This window comes from Saccoglossus kowalevskii, chromosome 5, assembly GCF_978046115.1.
Source record: "Saccoglossus kowalevskii chromosome 5, keSacKowa6.1, whole genome shotgun sequence".
In the NCBI taxonomy this organism is placed as follows: Eukaryota; Metazoa; Hemichordata; class Enteropneusta; family Harrimaniidae; genus Saccoglossus; species Saccoglossus kowalevskii.
Genome location: NC_140645.1, coordinates 13,566,946 through 13,585,843, shown reverse-complemented (window position 1 = coordinate 13,585,843; position 18,898 = coordinate 13,566,946). Strand labels below are relative to the sequence as shown.

General features: G+C 38.2%; 17 non-coding genes across 17 annotated transcripts; all 17 read right to left on the bottom strand.

Moving 5' to 3' along the window:
- Window positions 1-935: 935 nt before the first annotated feature.
- TRNAT-AGU (transfer RNA threonine (anticodon AGU)) lies at window positions 936-1,009 on the bottom strand. Its single transcript has one exon. It is a non-coding gene; the product is annotated as a tRNA-Thr (tRNA).
- Window positions 1,010-1,951: 942 nt separating this feature from the next.
- Window positions 1,952-2,025, bottom strand: TRNAT-AGU (transfer RNA threonine (anticodon AGU)). The gene has a single exon. It is a non-coding gene; the product is annotated as a tRNA-Thr (tRNA).
- Window positions 2,026-2,283: 258 nt separating this feature from the next.
- On the bottom strand, window positions 2,284-2,357 carry TRNAT-AGU (transfer RNA threonine (anticodon AGU)). The gene has a single exon. It is a non-coding gene; the product is annotated as a tRNA-Thr (tRNA).
- Window positions 2,358-8,508: 6,151 nt separating this feature from the next.
- TRNAT-AGU (transfer RNA threonine (anticodon AGU)) lies at window positions 8,509-8,582 on the bottom strand. The gene has a single exon. It is a non-coding gene; the product is annotated as a tRNA-Thr (tRNA).
- A 258-nt stretch (window positions 8,583-8,840) lies between these two features.
- Window positions 8,841-8,914, bottom strand: TRNAT-AGU (transfer RNA threonine (anticodon AGU)). The gene has a single exon. It is a non-coding gene; the product is annotated as a tRNA-Thr (tRNA).
- Window positions 8,915-10,203: 1,289 nt separating this feature from the next.
- On the bottom strand, window positions 10,204-10,277 carry TRNAT-AGU (transfer RNA threonine (anticodon AGU)). The gene has a single exon. It is a non-coding gene; the product is annotated as a tRNA-Thr (tRNA).
- Window positions 10,278-11,206: 929 nt separating this feature from the next.
- Window positions 11,207-11,280, bottom strand: TRNAT-AGU (transfer RNA threonine (anticodon AGU)). The gene has a single exon. It is a non-coding gene; the product is annotated as a tRNA-Thr (tRNA).
- Window positions 11,281-12,223: 943 nt separating this feature from the next.
- Window positions 12,224-12,297, bottom strand: TRNAT-AGU (transfer RNA threonine (anticodon AGU)). Its single transcript has one exon. It is a non-coding gene; the product is annotated as a tRNA-Thr (tRNA).
- A 259-nt stretch (window positions 12,298-12,556) lies between these two features.
- Window positions 12,557-12,630, bottom strand: TRNAT-AGU (transfer RNA threonine (anticodon AGU)). The gene has a single exon. It is a non-coding gene; the product is annotated as a tRNA-Thr (tRNA).
- A 272-nt stretch (window positions 12,631-12,902) lies between these two features.
- TRNAT-AGU (transfer RNA threonine (anticodon AGU)) lies at window positions 12,903-12,976 on the bottom strand. Its single transcript has one exon. It is a non-coding gene; the product is annotated as a tRNA-Thr (tRNA).
- Window positions 12,977-13,247: 271 nt separating this feature from the next.
- Window positions 13,248-13,321, bottom strand: TRNAT-AGU (transfer RNA threonine (anticodon AGU)). Its single transcript has one exon. It is a non-coding gene; the product is annotated as a tRNA-Thr (tRNA).
- Window positions 13,322-13,579: 258 nt separating this feature from the next.
- Window positions 13,580-13,653, bottom strand: TRNAT-AGU (transfer RNA threonine (anticodon AGU)). Its single transcript has one exon. It is a non-coding gene; the product is annotated as a tRNA-Thr (tRNA).
- Window positions 13,654-14,929: 1,276 nt separating this feature from the next.
- TRNAT-AGU (transfer RNA threonine (anticodon AGU)) lies at window positions 14,930-15,003 on the bottom strand. Its single transcript has one exon. It is a non-coding gene; the product is annotated as a tRNA-Thr (tRNA).
- A 1,288-nt stretch (window positions 15,004-16,291) lies between these two features.
- TRNAT-AGU (transfer RNA threonine (anticodon AGU)) lies at window positions 16,292-16,365 on the bottom strand. Its single transcript has one exon. It is a non-coding gene; the product is annotated as a tRNA-Thr (tRNA).
- A 585-nt stretch (window positions 16,366-16,950) lies between these two features.
- Window positions 16,951-17,024, bottom strand: TRNAT-AGU (transfer RNA threonine (anticodon AGU)). Its single transcript has one exon. It is a non-coding gene; the product is annotated as a tRNA-Thr (tRNA).
- Window positions 17,025-17,282: 258 nt separating this feature from the next.
- Window positions 17,283-17,356, bottom strand: TRNAT-AGU (transfer RNA threonine (anticodon AGU)). Its single transcript has one exon. It is a non-coding gene; the product is annotated as a tRNA-Thr (tRNA).
- A 604-nt stretch (window positions 17,357-17,960) lies between these two features.
- TRNAT-AGU (transfer RNA threonine (anticodon AGU)) lies at window positions 17,961-18,034 on the bottom strand. The gene has a single exon. It is a non-coding gene; the product is annotated as a tRNA-Thr (tRNA).
- Window positions 18,035-18,898: the final 864 nt, after the last annotated feature.

Sequence of the window (18,898 nt, the reverse complement as noted above, 5' to 3'; positions counted from 1 at the left end):
ACCTTTCGTTTCTACCTCTCGGTACACTGTGTGGACATTATTACGATCCATATTAAGTGTCATACGTTTCATCGACACAGTGATATTCCAATTTCCAGGTAATTTTTATTTTTATAATGATAGCATGTTCCGATTTTCTTGCTTATCATCCACCAGCCTGAGGAGAATTGTCCGACACTGGACGAGTACCAATCATGAGTGTCAATAATGTAATTATCAAACAAGGAATTGTTCGGTGAAGCACCTAAATAAAAAAGGCACCACTGAGATTCGAACTCAGGATCTCCTGTTTACTATACAGGCGCTTTAACCAACTAAGCTATTGGCGCCCTGGTCACGATTTTTGACCTTTCGTTTCTACCTATCGGTACACTGTGTGGATATTATTACGATCCATATTAAGTGTCATAAGTTTCATCGACACAGTGATATTTCAATTTCCAAGCTATTTTTATTTTTAAAATGATAGCATGTTCCGATTTACTTGCATATCATCCACCAGCCTAAGGAGAATTTCCCAACCCTGGACGAGTACCAATCATGAGTGTCAGTAATGTAATTATCAAACAAGGCATTGTTCAGTGAAGCACCTAAATAAAAAAGGCACCACTGAAATTCGAACTCAGGATCTCCTGTTTACTAGACAGGCGCTTTAACCAACTAAGCTATTGGCGCCCTGGTCACGATTTTTGACCTTTCGTTTCTACCTATCGGTACACTGTGTGGATATTATTACGATCCATATTAAGTGTCATACGTTTCATCGACACAGTGTTATTCCAATTTCCAGGTAATTTTTATTTTTATAATGATAGCATGTTCCGATTTACATTGCATGTCATCCACCAGCCTGAAGAGAATTTCCCAACCCTGGACGAGTACAAAAAATGTAATTATCCAACAAGGAATTGTTCGGTGAAGCACCTAAATAAAAAAGGCACCACTGAGATTCGAACTCACGATCTCCTGTTTACTAGACAGGCGCTTTAACCAACTAAGCCATGGCGCCCTGGTCACGAATTTTGACCTTTCGTTTCTACCTCTCGGTACACTGTGTGGATATTATTACGATCCATATAAAGTGTAATACTTTTCATCGACACAGTGTTATTCCAATTTCCAGGTAATTTTTATTTTTATAATGATAGCATGTTCCGATTTACTTGCATATCATCCACCAGCCTAAGGAGAATTTCCCAACCCTGGACGAGTACCAATAATGAGTGTCAATAATATAATTATCAAACAAGGAATTGTTCGGTGAAGCACCTAAATAAAAATAGGCACCACTGAGAATCGAACTCAGGATCTCTGTTTATTAGACAGGCGCTTTAACCAACTAAGCCATGGCACCCTGGTCACGAACTTTGACCTTTCGTTTCTACCTCGCGGTACACTGTGTGGACATTATTACGATCCATATTAAGTGTCATACGGTTCATCGACACAGTGATATTCAAATTTCCAGGTAATTTTTATTTTTATAATGATAGCATGTTCCGATTTACTTGCATATCATCCACCAGCCTGAGGAGAATTTTCTAACACTGGACGAGTACCAACCATGAGTGTCAATAATGTAATTATCAAACAAGGAATTGTTCCGTGAAGCACCTAAATAAAAAGGCACCACTGAGATTCGAAATAGACAGGCGCTTTAATCAACTAAGCCATGGCGCCCTGGTCACGAACTTTGACCTTTCGTTTCGACCTCTCGGTACACTGTGTGGACATTATTACGATCCATAATAAGTGTCATAAGTTTCATCGACACAGTGATATTTCAATTTCCAAGCTATTTTTATTTTTAAAATGATAGCATGTTCCGATTTACTTGCATATCATCCACCAGCCTAAGGAGAATTTCCCAACACTGGACGACTACCAATCATGAGTGTCAATAATGTAATTATCAAACAAGGAATTGTTCGGTGAAGCACCTAAATAAAAAAGGCACCACTGAGATTCGAACTCAGGATCTCCTGTTTACTAGACAGGCGCTTTAACCAACTAAGCCATGGCACACTGGTCACGAGCTTTGACCTTTCGTTTCTAACTCTCGGTACACTGTGTGGACATTATTACGATCCATATTAAGTGTCATACGTTTCATCGACACAGTGTTATTCCAGTTTCCAGGTAATTTTTATTTTTATAATGATAGCATGTTCCGATTTACTTGCATGTCATCCACCAGCCTGAAGAGAATTTCCCAACCCTGGACGAGTACAAATAATGTAATTATCCAACAAGGAATTGTTCGGTGAAGCACCTAAATAAAAAAGGCACCACTGAGATTCGAACTCACGATCTCCTGTTTACTAGACAGGCGCTTTAACCAACTAAGCCATAGCGCCCTGGTCACGAGTTTTGACCTTTCGTTTCTACCTCTCGGTACACTGAGTGGATATTATTACGATCCATATTAAGTGTCATACGTTTCATCGACACAGTGTTATTCCAATTTCCAGGTAATTTTTATTTTTATAATGATAGCATGTTCCGATTTACTTGCATATCATCCACCAGCCTAAGTAGAATTTCCCAACCCTGGACGAGTACCAATCATGAGTGTCAATAATATAATTATCAAACAAGGAATTGTTCGGTGAAGCACCTAAATAAAAATAGGCACCACTGAGAGTCGAACTCAGGATCTCCTGTTTATTAGACAGGCGCTTTAACCAACTAAGCCATGGCACCCTGGTCACGAACTTTGACCTTTCGTTTCTACCTCGCGGTACACTGTGTGGACATTATTACGATCCATATTAAGTGTCATACGGTTCATCGACACAGTGATATTCAAATTTCCAGGTAATTTTTATTTTTATAATGATAGCATGTTCCGATTTACTTGCATATCATCCACCAGCCTGAGGAGAATTTTCTAACACTGGACGAGTACCAATCATGAGTGTCAATAATGTAATTATCAAACAAGGAATTGTTCGGTGAAGCACCTAAATAAAAAAGGCACCACTGAGATTCGAAATAGACAGGCGCTTTAATCAACTAAGCCATGGCGCCCTGGTCACGAACTTTGACCTTTCGTTTCGACCTCTCGGTACACTGTGTGGACATTATTACGATCCATAATAAGTGTCATAAGTTTCATCGACACAGTGATATTTCAATTTCCAAGCTATTTTTATTTTTAAAATGATAGCATGTTCCGATTTACTTGCATATCATCCACCAGCCTAAGGAGAATTTCCCAACACTGGACGACTACCAATCATGAGTGTCAATAATGTAATTATCAAACAAGGAATTGTTCGGTGAAGCACCTAAATAAAAAAGGCACCACTGAGATTCCAACTCAGGATCTACTGTTTACTAGACAGGCGCTTTAACCAACTAAGCCATGGCACCCTGGTCACGAACTTTGACCTTTCGTTTCTAACTCTCTGTACACTGTGTGGACATTATTACGATCCATATTAAGTGTCATACGTTTCATCGACACAGAGATATTCAAATTTCCAGGTAATTTTTATTTTTATAATGATAGCATGTTCCGATTTACTTGCATATCATCCACCAGCCTGGGGAGAATTTTCTGACACTGGACGAGTACCAATCTTTTTTTTTTTTTTTATTTTAATAATAATTTTTTTATTAATTGTATAATGGCCTCCGGCCCATTACAATCATGCAAATTAATTATTGACAAGAAATAAATTTACATTACAAAATATGTATGAAAATATAGATGAAGAGTGTGTCAATACAAAATATAAGCCCTATATAATAATGTGATGGGGATATTAATATATATATACATACAAGCTTATTAGGTTATTCTCATTTGATCTTTGATTAAAAAACACTTATAAATAAATAGAGCCAAAGAGTTAATGATTTGGCTTTGAGAGGAACTTAATAGTTGTACTAGAGTATTCAAATTTGGGGGTTGTGTCTCATTTGGAAGATACTTTTTCCTAATTGTGTCCCATGCAGTGCATTTTAGTAAAAAATGATATTCATCATCAATTTCTTGCAGGCACAAATGACAAATACGGCTCTCCCTAGGGATATTATTATGTCTGCCTCTTTCTATTTCTAAGGGATGGCACGCACATCTTAATCTTGCTATTGCTCTGCGCAATTTTAATTGTGGCAATGACACATAGTTTTCAATCCCAAAATTTGTTTTGTATTGCCTATAATACTGCGTTTTTTCGACAGAACAAACGTCTATATACCAATCTGTAATTCCAGTATCTTTGACCCTTTCACAAACTTTATACAAGAACATATCAGAGTCCCCCACCCCTTGATTAAACCAGACATAACCAAATCCATATTTAAATAGCAGTTCTTTAATTTCTGTGGCCCATGACCTTTGTCCTTTTTCGTCCAGTGAAAGTAGCATCCGGTAAGCTTTCTGGGGTAATCTGTTTTCATCCATGCTAGTAATTTTTAACCAATATTTCACACATCGTTTAACATGGTAACAAAATAAGGGTAGCCTCCCACAATCCCCTAATACTGTACAAGTTGGAGCATTTTTACCTACACCGAGGTATTGCCTACAATAAGATGTATGTACACTTTCTAAATGTTGATATTGACCATATCCCCAAATTTCAGACCCATATGTAAGTACTGGTTGAATTAATGTGTCAAAAATCTTAAAATACAAGTCTGCTTTAAAACATTGCATATTTCCTAAGTATCTTTTGATTGCAATCAATTTCTTTTTGCCTTTTATAGCTAAATTTTCTGTGGTAATATTAAAAGAGCATTTACATGACATTACCAATCCCAAGTATTCATATGAACTAACAGTACTAAGTTGCTTGTTCCCGAAGTACCACTTTTCATATTTACTGAGATATCCCCCATTTCTGTATACTACAATTTTAGTTTTATTTAAGTTGATATTTAGATCCCACTTGTTTGTAAACTCATACAATATACTAATTAGTCTTTTCAAGCCCAAAACAGAATTTGAAAATAAAGCAATGTCGTCAGCATACAATAATGAAAACAACTCTAACATGTCGTTCGGGATCAATTGTATTCCTCTATACCCAGAGTCATCCAACATGCTTTGTAGCTCATTAATGTAAAATGAGAATAAAATAGGGCTGATCATGCACCCTTGTCGAACCCCATTCTTCAATTCAAAGAATCTCGAAGTGACTCCTCCTTCACGAACACATGATTTGACGTCTTTATAAATACTTTGTAAAATTACATACATTTTCCCGTTGATACCATTATTGGCCAGTCTAAACAATAAAAAATCCCTGTTAACAGAGTCGAATGCCTTCTGGAAATCTATATAGAGGCAATACAATTTCCCCCCTTTCCTGGCTAACTGTTTCTGAATTATGGCATATAATGTAAATATTTGATCAATAGTTGAATAGCCCTCCCTAAATCCAGCCTGTGTCTCTGGGATTATATCAAAAACCCTTGCCCATTTTGATAGTCGTGCTTCAATGATACTGGTGAAGATTTTTCCAAATATACTCATGAGTGATATAGCTCTATAGTTACCGGGATCATTTCGACTGTTTTTCTTGTGGATAGGAATAATAATACCTTTTGACCAACCTTCCGGAAAGATACCGGTATTAAAAATTAAGTTAAAAAGGGCATTCAAAAATGTTATCGACACATCACATGAAAATTTAAAAAATTCAGCGATTAAAAGGTCAGGACCTGCAGATTTGCCATTTCTAAGTTTATGTATTGACTGAATAATTTCTTCATTCGTTATTGGCACATTCAATGATGTGTCAGTTTCCCCAAATTCTGTAGAATGCGGATCAAAACTATACAGAAAGTTTTTAACTTCAGTAAGATGCTCTCGATCTATGTTATTGTTACATGAATCCTGGTTATACAGTTTTTCGAAGTACATGGCCCAATCTTGTAATGGGATTATAGATGTTTGATTTTTACTCTTATTCTTTCTAATAGTTTCCCAGATACATTTTTCACTTGTTATGTTTTCTCTAATTGTATCCTGCAATTTTTCGTTATATGTATGTTTCTTTTTTCTCACCAGTGAGCGAAATGAATTACGGGCACTTCTGTAGTTATTTAAATCAATCTCACGACCAGTATCACGATATCGACGTAAACGGGAAAGTTTATATAATTTTGCCATGCGACATTCCTCATCATACCATGGTTGTTTATTTTGTCTGTGTGAAGATAATCTTTTGTTAGGGATCTGTACTTGCATAATTTCTCCCGATTCTTTTAAAATATCTGTAAATTGTGTAACTGTTTCATTTAAATTATGAGCCCCGAGTTGATTAGTCAATAAATTAATTTCAGCAGTTTTCTCCAGAACACGTGTTTTATAAATTTGCAATAGTTCGTTGTTCCAACGAAATTTCACAATGGAATTATTTCCGATCGAATTTTCGTCTGAATTAAGTACACCAGAAATTCTAAGTTTATAACAAAGTGGAAAATGGTCAGACTCACTCCTGACTGGTATTGTGAAGGATGTCACATAGCCATACAAATCCAGGGATACCAGGGCGTAGTCGACTACACTTCTACCATCATTTGCAATACACGTGAATTCACCAGGCTCTTTTCTGCCGTTTAACATACATACAGACAGGTGTTTGCACATAGACAGAAGTGAAATGCCAAAATTATTACGGGTAAGGTCCCTAGAATGGCGTGGAATATCAAAATCACACTGCATATAATTAGGATCGATTCCAATGCTATAACGAGCATCATCATGTAACATGTAATCAGGGTCAGATGCGGTTCTAGCATTGAAATCCCCAGCCATTATTATGCTAATATCACCAGCATTACATTGTGACAAAGAATTTACCACGTCATTTTCAAGTTTAATTATACCATCCATTACGTCATCATTCTGTAAATACCACGTTGAGCCTTCTGGAGGGACATATGCAGAAACAAGCAAAATGTCATTTTCAAAACCAAAAAATAGACTATCTAATAACAAAATCACCGCCCCCGTGGTTTCAGGAAGCATTCGTTTAACCCCTTTTAAATAACTTTTTTTAACATAAGTGACGACACCGCCACTTGCTCTTCCCCGGTTCTTAAACTTCACAGCGGGACAATTAAATGCTACATAACCAGAAAACAAATTTACATCATCTATATCAATACACCATGTTTCAAGTAAACTAAATACATCAAAATTATTACAAAAACAATGAAAATCTGTGTCATCTTGTTTACATAATAGACCATGCACATTCCATGACATAAAAGATATTGCTGCATGTGCACCTCGTAAGTTTGAGCCTTGGCCACATTCTTAGCTATTGTGTTGGCGTAGTTGTTTAACAGCTTGGCTAGCTTCGTCATAGATGTAAACCAATCGAACACCGGATGGTTTGTATACAATTAGCTTATCATAGCGTACGGTAACTTTATTACTCCGGTCATCTTGTAACAACGAGTCGCGATATGCAAATAGTTTCTTTCTTTTCATGCGAATTCGTTTTGAAAAGTCTTCTTGAATAAAAATATCAGACCCTTTCAGTTTGTATGCGTTTTTCCTTATTTCTTCTTTATCTTTATAATCATTAAATTTAGTTGCAATTAGCTTTGCCCCGGCCACCACTGGTCCATTAACAATACGATGCGCTCTTTCAATTCCTATCTCCCTGTCTATTCCCAACCTGTCTTTTATAATTTCCCTCACCTTTATCTCGGATTGTTCCCATGTTTCATTTCTCTGATCTTGCTTAACACCAGAGAAAATCAAATTACATCTTCTTGTTCTGTTATCCAAATCATCGTAGTCATCTCTCATTTCCTTCATCATATCGTGCATCTGTTTTAGCTCGGACCCTAAATTTTCGCTCATTTCATGGCTACTGTTCCTCCTTAATCTATCAATATCTTCACGCATAGTAACCATGTCGTCTTCTATATTATTCATTCTCCCTTCAAACAGCTCAAAGCGCTTATTTATGTTTTCTAATACATTGGAAATGCCCCGCAATTGACCTTCCATTGTGTCCTTTAGTTGTTTAATGTCCTGTCGTACTGGGTCGTCTAAATTCGATTTACTTCTCAAATTTCTGCGTGCACCTCCACCGACCTCATCCGAGTCACCATAGTTTGGACCAGGGTTCACTTCCACATTACCAATTACTAAGAGACAGAATAGGCATGTCCGAACTGCTAATGTTGTTTTACCACATAACAATAGAGAACAATAGGTCACTACCAATATGGCGAAAGTACCGTCACCTTTACTCAGTTTCCCGCCACTAAATCTGCCTATTCTTGTTCTATAGGTAATCACATCCACACCCATCATCAAAACATGTCACTATATACCTCGTTAGATGGAAACGTTGTCAGATCCTACCGATCGTGTCTCAAATTCGGCAAAATTCAGGAAAGATACGGAGCTCCAACGTAAACGATGCACTGCCACTCACCGACACCCAATCCAATCATGAGTACCAATCATGAGTGTCAATAATGTAATTATCAAACAAGGAATTGTTCGGTGAAGCACCTAAATAAAAAAGGCACCACTGAGATTCGAACTCAGGATCTCCTGTTTACTAGACAGGCGCTTTAACCAACTAAGCCATGGCACACTGGTCACGAGCTTTGACCTTTCGTTTCTAACTCTCGGTACACTGTGTGGACATTATTACGATCCATATTAAGTGTCATACGATTCATCGACACAGTGTTATTCCAGTTTCCAGGTAATTTTTATTTTTATAATGATAGCATGTTCCGATTTACTTGCATGTCATCCACCAGCCTGAAGAGAATTTCCCAACCCTGGACGAGTACAAATAATGTAATTATCCAACAAGGAATTGTTCGGTGAAGCACCTAAATAAAAAAGGCACCACTGAGATTCGAACTCACGATCTCCTGTTTACTAGACAGGCGCTTTAACCAACTAAGCCATAGCGCCCTGGTCACGAGTTTTGACCTTTCGTTTCTACCTCTCGGTACACTGAGTGGATATTATTACGATCCATATTAAGTGTCATACGTTTCATCGACACAGTGTTATTCCAATTTCCAGGTAATTTTTATTTTTATAATGATAGCATGTTCCGATTTACTTGCATATCATCCACCAGCCTAAGTAGAATTTCCCAACCCTGGACGAGTACCAATCATGAGTGTCAATAATATAATTATCAAACAAGGAATTGTTCGGTGAAGCACCTAAATAAAAATAGGCACCACTGAGAGTCGAACTCAGGATCTCCTGTTTATTAGACAGGCGCTTTAACCAACTAAGCCATGGCACCCTGGTCACGAACTTTGACCTTTCGTTTCTACCTCGCGGTACACTGTGTGGACATTATTACGATCCATATTAAGTGTCATACGGTTCATCGACACAGTGATATTCAAATTTCCAGGTAATTTTTATTTTTATAATGATAGCATGTTCCGATTTACTTGCATATCATCCACCAGCCTGAGGAGAATTTTCTAACACTGGACGAGTACCAATCATGAGTGTCAATAATGTAATTATCAAACAAGGAATTGTTCGGTGAAGCACCTAAATAAAAAAGGCACCACTGAGATTCGAAATAGACAGGCGCTTTAATCAACTAAGCCATGGCGCCCTGGTCACGAACTTTGACCTTTCGTTTCGACCTCTCGGTACACTGTGTGGACATTATTACGATCCATAATAAGTGTCATAAGTTTCATCGACACAGTGATATTTCAATTTCCAAGCTATTTTTATTTTTAAAATGATAGCATGTTCCGATTTACTTGCATATCATCCACCAGCCTAAGGAGAATTTCCCAACACTGGACGACTACCAATCATGAGTGTCAATAATGTAATTATCAAACAAGGAATTGTTCGGTGAAGCACCTAAATAAAAAAGGCACCACTGAGATTCCAACTCAGGATCTACTGTTTACTAGACAGGCGCTTTAACCAACTAAGCCATGGCACCCTGGTCACGAAATTTGACCTTTCGTTTCTAACTCTCGGTACACTGTGTGGACATTATTACGATCCATATTAAGTGTCATACGTTTCATCGACACAGAGATATTCAAATTTCCAGGTAATTTTTATTTTTATAATGATAGCATGTTCCGATTTACTTGCATATCATCCACCAGCCTGGGGAGAATTTTCTGACACTGGACGAGTACCAATCATGAGTGTCAATAATGTAATTATCAAACAAGGAATTGTTCGGTGAAGCACCTAAATAAAAAAGGCACCACTGAGATTCGAACTCAGGATCTCCTGTTTACTAGACAGGCGCTTTAACCAACTAAGCCATGGCGCCCTGGTCACGGATTGTGACCTTTCGTTTCTACCTCTCGGTACACTGTGTGGACATTATTACGATCCATATTAAGTGTCATACGTTTCATCGACACAGTGATATTTCAATTTTCAGGTTATTTTTATTTTTAAAATGATAGCATGTTCCGATTTATTTGCATATCATCCACCAGCCTAAAGATAATTTCCCAACCCTGGACGAGTACCAATCATGAGTGTCAATAATGTAATTATCAAACAAGGAATTGTTCGGTGAAGCACCTAAATAAAAAAGGCACCACTGAGATTCGAAATAGACAAGCGCTTTAATCAACTAAGCCATGGCGCCCTAGTCACGAACTTTGACCTTTCGTTTCGACCTCTCGGTACACTGTGTGGACATTATTACGATCCATAATAAGTGTCATAAGTTTCATCGACACAGTGATATTTCAATTTCCAAGCTATTTTTATTTTTAAAATGATAGCATGTTCCGATTTACTTGCATATCATCCACCAGCCTAAGGAGAATTTCCCAACCCTGGACGAGTACCAATCATGAGTGTCAATAATGTAATTATCAAACAAGGAATTGTTCAGTGAAGCACCTAAATAAAAAAGGCACCACTGAAATTCGAACTCAGGATTTCCTGTTTACTAAAAGGCGCTTTAACCAACTAAGCCATGGCGCCCTGGTCACGAATTTTGACCTTTCGTTTCTACCTCTCGGTACACTGTGTGGACATTATTACGATCCATATTAAGTGTCATACGTTTCATCGACACAGTGATATTCCAATTTCCACGTAATTTTTATTTTTATAATGATAGCATGTTCCGATTTACTTGCATGTCATCCACCAGCCTGAAGAGAATTTCCCAACCCTGGACGAGTACAAATAATGTAATTATCCAACAAGGAATTGTTCGGTGAAGCACCTAAATAAAAAAGGCACCACTGAGATTCGAACTCAGGATCTCCTGTTTACTAGACAGGCGCTTTAACCAACTAAGCCATGGCGCCCTGATCCCGAATTTTGACATTTCGTTTCGACCTCTCGGTGCACTGTATGGACATGATTACGATCCATAATAAGTGTCATAAGTTTCATCGACACAGTGATATTTCAATTTCCAAGCTATTTTTATTTTTAAAATGATAGCATGTTCCGATTTACTTGCATATCATCCACCAGCCTAAGGAGAATTTCCCAACCCTGGACGAGTACCAATCATGAGTGTCAATAATATAATTATCAAACAAGGAATTGTTCGGTGAAGCACCTAAATAAAAATAGGCACCACTGAGAGTCGAACTCAGGATCTCCTGTTTATTAGACAGGCGCTTTAACCAACTAAGCCATGGCACCCTGGTCACGAACTTTGACCTTTCGTTTCTACCTCGCGGTACACTGTGTGGACATTATTACGATCCATATTAAGTGTCATACGGCTCATCGACACAGTGATATTCAAATTTCCAGGTAATTTTTATTTTTATAATGATAGCATGTTCCGATTTACTTGCATATCATCCACCAGCCTGAGGAGAATTTTCTAACCCTGGACGAGTACCAATGATGAGTGTCAATAATGTAATTATCAAACAAGGAATTGTTCGGTGAAGCACCTAAATAAAAAAGGCACCACTGAGATTCGAAATAGACAGGCGCTTTAATCAACTAAGCCATGGCGCCCTGGTCACGAACTTTGACCTTTCGTTTCGACTTCTCGGTACACTGTGTGGACATTATTACGATCCATAATAAGTGTCATAAGTTTCATCGACACAGTGATATTTCAATTTCCAAGCTATTTTTATTTTTAAAACGATAGCATGTTCCGATTTACTTGCATATCATCCACCAGCCTAAGGAAATTTCCCAACACTGGACGACTACCAATCATGAGTGTCAATAATGTAATTATCAAACAAGGAATTGTTCGGTGAAGCACCTAAATAAAATAGGCACCACTGAGATTCGAACTCAGGATCTCATGTTTACTAGACAGGCGCTTTAACCAACTAAGACATGGCGCCCTGGTCACGAATTTTGACCTTTCGTTTCTACCTCTCGCTACACTCTGTGGATATTATTACGATCCATATTAAGTGTCATACGTTTCATCGACACAGTGTTATTCCAATTTCCAGGTAATTTTTATTTTTATAATGATAGCATGTTCCGATTTACTTGCATGTCATCCACCAGCCTGAAGAGAATTTCCCAACCCTGGACGAGTACAAATAATGTAATTATCCAACAAGGAATTGTTCGGTGAAGCACCTAAATAAGAAAAGGCACCACTGAGATTCGAACTCAGGATCTCCTGTTTACTAGACAGGCGCTTTAACCAACTAAGCCATGGCGCCCTGATCACGAATTTTGACCTTTCGTTTCTACCTCTCGGTACACTGTGTGGATATTATTACGATCCATATTAAGTGTCATACGTTTCATCGACACAGCGATATTCAAATTTCCAGGTAATTTTTATTTTTATAATGATAGCATGTTCCGATTTACTTGCATATCATCCACCAGCCTGGGGAGAATTTTCTGACACTGGACGAGTACCAATCATGAGTGTCAATAATGTAATTATCAAACAAGGAATTGTTCGGTGAAGCACCTAAATAAAAAAAGGCACCACTGAGATTCGAACTCAGGATCTCCTGTTTACTAGACAGGCGCTTTAACCAACTAAGCCATGGCGCCCTGATCACGAATTTTGACCTTTTGTTTCGACCTCTCGGTGCACTGTATGGACATGATTACGATCCATAATAAGTGTCATAAGTTTCATCGACACAGTGATATTTCAATTTCCAAGCTATTTTTATTTTTAAAATGATAGCATGTTCCGATTTACTTGCATATCATCCACCAGCCTAAGGAGAATTTCCCAACACTGGACGACTACCAATCATGAGTGTCAATAATGTAATTATCAAACAAGGAATTGTTCGGTGAAGCACCTAAATAAAAAAGGCACCACTGAGATTCGAACTCAGGATCTCCTGTTTACTAGACAGGCGCTTTACCCAACTAAGCCATGGCGCCCTGGTCACGAATTTTGACCTTTCGTTTCTACCTCTCGGTACACTGTGTGGATATTATTACGATCCATATTAAGTGTCATACGTTTCATCGACACAGTGTTATTCCAATTTCCAGGTAATTTTTATTTTTATAATGATAGCATGTTCCGATTTACTTGCATGTCATCCACCAGCCTGAAGAGAATTTCCCAACCCTGGACGAGTACAAATAATGTAATTATCCAACAAGGAATTGTTCTGTGCAGCACCTAAATAAAAAAGGCACCACTGAGATTCGAACTCAGGATCTCCTGTTTACTAGACAGGCGCTTTAACCAACTAAGCCATGGCACCCTGGTCACGAACTTTGACCTTTCGTTTCTAACTCTCGGTGCACTGTATGGGCATGATTACGATCCATAATAAGTGTCATAAGTTTCATCGACACAGTGATATTTCAATTTCCAAGCTATTTTTATTTTTAAAATGATAGCATGTTCCGATTTACTTGCATATCATCCACCAGCCTGAAGAGAATTTCCCAACCCTGGACGAGTACAAATAATGTAATTATCAAACAAGGAATTGTTCGGTGAAGCACCTAAATAAAAAAGGCACCACTGAGATTCGAAATCAGGATCTCCTGTTTACTAGACAGGCGCTTTAACCAACTAATCCATGACGCCCTGGTCACGAATTTTGACCTTTCGTTTCTACCTCTCGGTACACTGTGTGGACATTATTACGATCCATATTAAGTGTCATACGGTTCATCGACACAGTGATATTCAAATTTCCAGGTAATTTTTATTTTTATAATGATAGCATGTTCCGATTTACTTGCATATCATCCACCAGCCTGAGGAGAATTTTCTAACACTGGACGAGTACCAATCATGAGTGTCAATAATGTAATTATCAAACAAGGAATTGTTCGGTGAAGCACCTAAATAAAAAAGGCACCACTGAGATTCGAAATAGACAGGCGCTTTAATCAACTAAGCCATGGCGCCCTGGTCACGAACTTTGACCTTTCGTTTCGACCTCTCGGTACACTGTGTGGACATTATTACGATCCATAATAAGTGTCATAAGTTTCATCGACACAGTGATATTTCAATTTCCAAGCTATTTTTATTTTTAAAACGATAGCATGTTCCAATTTACTTGCATATCATCCACCAGCCTAAGGAGAATTTCCCAACACTGGACGACTACCAATCATGAGTGTCAATAATGTAATTATCAAACAAGGAATTGTTCGGTGAAGCACCTAAATAAAAAAGGCACCACTGAGATTCCAACTCAGGATCTACTGTTTACTAGACAGGCGCTTTAACCAACTAAGCCATGGCGCCCTGGTCACGAACTTTGACCTTTCGTTTCTAACTCTCGGTACACTGTGTGGACATTATTACGATCCATATTAAGTGTCATACGTTTCATCGACACAGAGATATTCAAATTTCCAGGTAATTTTTATTTTTATAACGATAGCATGTTGCGATTTACTTGCATATCATCCACCAGCCTGGGGAGAATTTTCTGACACTGGACGAGTACCAATCATGAGTGTCAATAATGTAATTATCAAACAAGGAATTGTTCGGTGAAGCACCTAAATAAAAAAAGGCACCACTGAGATTCGAACTCAGGATCTCCTGTTTACTAGACAGGCGCTTTAACCAACTAAGCCATGGCGCACTGGTCACGAATTTTGACTTTTCGTTTCTACCTCTCGGTACACTGTGTGGACATTATTACGATCCATATTAAGTTTCATACGTTTCATCGACACAGTGATATTTCAATTTTCAGGTTATTTTTATTTTTAAAATGATAGCATGTTCCGATTTATTTGCATATCATCCACCAGCCTAAAGATAATTTCCCAACCCTGGACGAGTACCAATCATGAGTGTCAATAATGTAATTATCAAACAAGGAATTGTTCGGTGAAGCACCTAAATAAAAAAGGCACCACTGAGATTCGAAATAGACAAGCGCTTTAATCAACTAAGCCATGGCGCCCTAGTCACGAACTTTGACCTTTCGTTTCGACCTCTCGGTACACTGTGTGGACATTATTACGATCCATAATAAGTGTCATAAGTTTCATCGACACAGTGATATTTCAATTTCCAAGCTATTTTTATTTTTAAAATGATAGCATGTTCCGATTTACTTGCATATCATCCACCAGCCTAAGGAGAATTTCCCAACCCTGGACGAGTACCAATCATGAGTGTCAATAATGTAATTATCAAACAAGGAATTGTTCAGTGAAGCACCTAAATAAAAAGGCACCACTGAAATTCCAACTCAGGATTTCCTGTTTACTAGACAGGCGCTTTAACCAACTAAGCCATGGCGCCCTGGTCACGAATTTTGACCTTTCGTTTCTACCTCGCGGTACACTGTGTGGACATTATTACGATCCATATTAAGTGTCATACGTTTCATCGACACAGTGATATTCCAATTTCCAAGCTATTTTTATTTTTAAAACGATAGCATGTTCCGATTTACTTGCATATCATCCACCAGCCTAAGGAGAATTTCCCAACACTGGACGACTACCAATCATGAGTGTCAATAATGTAATTATCAAACAAGGAATTGTTCGGTGAAGCACCTAAATAAAAAAGGCACCACTGAGATTCCAACTCAGGATCTACTGTTTACTAGACAGGCGCTTTAACCAACTAAGCCATGGCGCCCTGGTCACGAACTTTGACCTTTCGTTTCTAACTCTCGGTACACTGTGTGGACATTATTACGATCCATATTAAGTGTCATACGTTTCATCGACACAGCGATATTCAAATTTCCAGGTAATTTTTATTTTTATAATGATAGCATGTTCCGATTTACTTGCATATCATCCACCAGCCTGGGGAGAATTTTCTGACACTGGACGAGTACCAATCATGAGTGTCAATAATGTAATTATCAAACAAGGAATTGTTCGGTGAAGCACCTAAATAAAAAAAGGCACCACTGAGATTCGAACTCAGGATCTCCTGTTTACTAGACAGGCGCTTTAAGCAACTAAGCCATGGCGCCCTGGTCACGAATTTTGACCTTTCGTTTCTACCTCTCGGTACACTGTGTGGACATTATTACGATCCATATTAAGTGTCATACGTTTCATCGACACAGTGATATTTCAATTTTCAGGTTATTTTTATTTTTAAAATGATAGCATGTTCCGATTTATTTGCATATCATCCACCAGCCTAAAGATAATTTCCCAACCCTGGACGAGTACCAATCATGAGTGTCAATAATGTAATTATCAAACAAGGAATTGTTCGGTGAAGCACCTAAATAAAAAAGGCACCACTGAGATTCGAAATAGACAGGCGCTTTAATCAACTAAGCCATGGCGCCCTGGTCACGAATTTTGACCTTTCGTTTCTACCTCTCGGTACACTGTGTGGATATTATTACGATCCATATTAAGTGTCATACGTTTCATCGACACAGTGTTATTCCAATTTCCAGGTAATTTTTATTTTTATAATGATAGCATGTTCCGATTTACTTGCATGTCATCCACCAGCCTGAAGAGAATTTCCCAACCCTGGACGAGTACAAATAATGTAATTATCCAACAAGGAATTGTTCGGTGAAGCACCTAAATAAAAAAGGCACCACTGAGATTCGAACTCAGGATCTCCTGTTTACTAGACAGGCGCTTTAACCAACTAAGCCATGGCGCCCTGATCACGAATTTTGACCTTTCGTTACTACCTCTCGGTACACTGTGTGGATATTATTACGATCCATATTAAGTGTCATACGTTTCATCGACACAGTGTTATTCCAATTTCCAGGTAATTTTTATTTTTATAATGATAGCATGTTCCGATTTACTTGCATGTCATCCACCAGCCTGAAGAGAATTTCCCAACCCTGGACGAGTACAAATAATGTAATTATCCAACAAGGAATTGTTCGGTGAAGCACCTAAATTAAAAAGGCACCACTGAGATGCGAACTCAGGATCTCCTGTTTACTAGACAGGCGCTTTAACCAACTAAGCCATGGCGCCCTGATCACGAATTTTGACCTTTTGTTTCGACCTCTCGGTGCACTGTATGGACATGATTACGATCCATAATAAGTGTCATAAGTTTCATCGACACAGTGATATTTCAATTTCCAAGCTATTTTTATTTTTAAAATGATAGCATGTTCCGATTTACTTGCATATCATCCACCAGTCTAAGGAGAATTTCCCAACCCTGGACGAGTACCAATCATGAGTGTCAAAAATATAATTATCAAACAAGGAATTGTTCGGTGAAGCACCTAAATAAAAATAGGCACCACTGAGAGTCGAACTCAGGATCTCCTGTTTATTAGACAGGCGCTTTAACCAACTAAGCCATGGCACCCTGGTCACGAAATTTGACCTTTCGTTTCTACCTCGCGGTACACTGTGTGGACATTATTACGATCCATATTAAGTGTCATACGTTTCATCGACACAGTGATATTCCAATTTCCAGGTAATTTTTATTTTTATAATGATAGCATGTTCCGATTTACTTGCATATCATCCACCAGCCTGAAGAGAATTTCCCAACCCTGGACGAGTACAAATAATGTAATTATCAAACAAGGAATTGTTCGGTGAAGCACCTAAATAAAAAAGGCACCACTGAGATTCGAACTCAGGATCTCCTGTTTACTAGACAGGCGCTTTAACCAACTAAGCCATGGCACCCTGGTCACGAACTTTGACCTTTCGTTTCTAACTCTCGGTGCACTGTATGGACATGATTACGATCCATAAAAAGTGTCATAAGTTTCATCGACACAGTGATATTCAAATTTACAGGTAATTTTTATTTTTATAATGATAGCATGTTCCGACTTACTTGCATATCATCCACCAGCCTGAAGAGAATTTCCCAACCCTGGACGAGTACAAATAATGTAATTATCAAACAAGGAATTGTTCGGTGAAGCACCTAAATAAAAAAGGCACCACTGACATTCGAACTCAGTATCTCCTGTTTACTAGACAGGCGCTTTAACCAACTAAGCCATGGCGCCCTGGTCACAAACTTTAACCTTTCGTTTCGACCTCTCGGTGCACTGTATGGATATTATTACGATCCATAATAAGTGTCTTAAGTTTCATCGACACAGTGATATTTCAATTTCCAGGTAATTTTTATTTTTATAATGATAGCATGTTCCGATTTACTTGCATATCATCCACCAGCCTGATGAGAATTTTCTAACACTGGACGAGTACCAATCGTGAGTGTCAATAATGTAATTATCAAACAAGGAATTGTTCGGTGAAGCACCTAAATAAAAAGGGCACCACTGAGATTCGAAATCAGGATCTCCTGTTTACTAGACAGGCGCTTTAACCAACTAATCCATGCCGCCCTGGTCACGAATTTTGACCTTTCGTTTCTACCTCTCGGTACACTGTGTAGACATTATTACGATCCATATTAAGTGTCATACGTTTCATCGACACAGTGATATTCAAATTTCCAGGTAATTTTTATTTTTATAATGATAGCATGTTCCGACTTACTTGCATATCATCCACCAGCCTGAAGAGAATTTC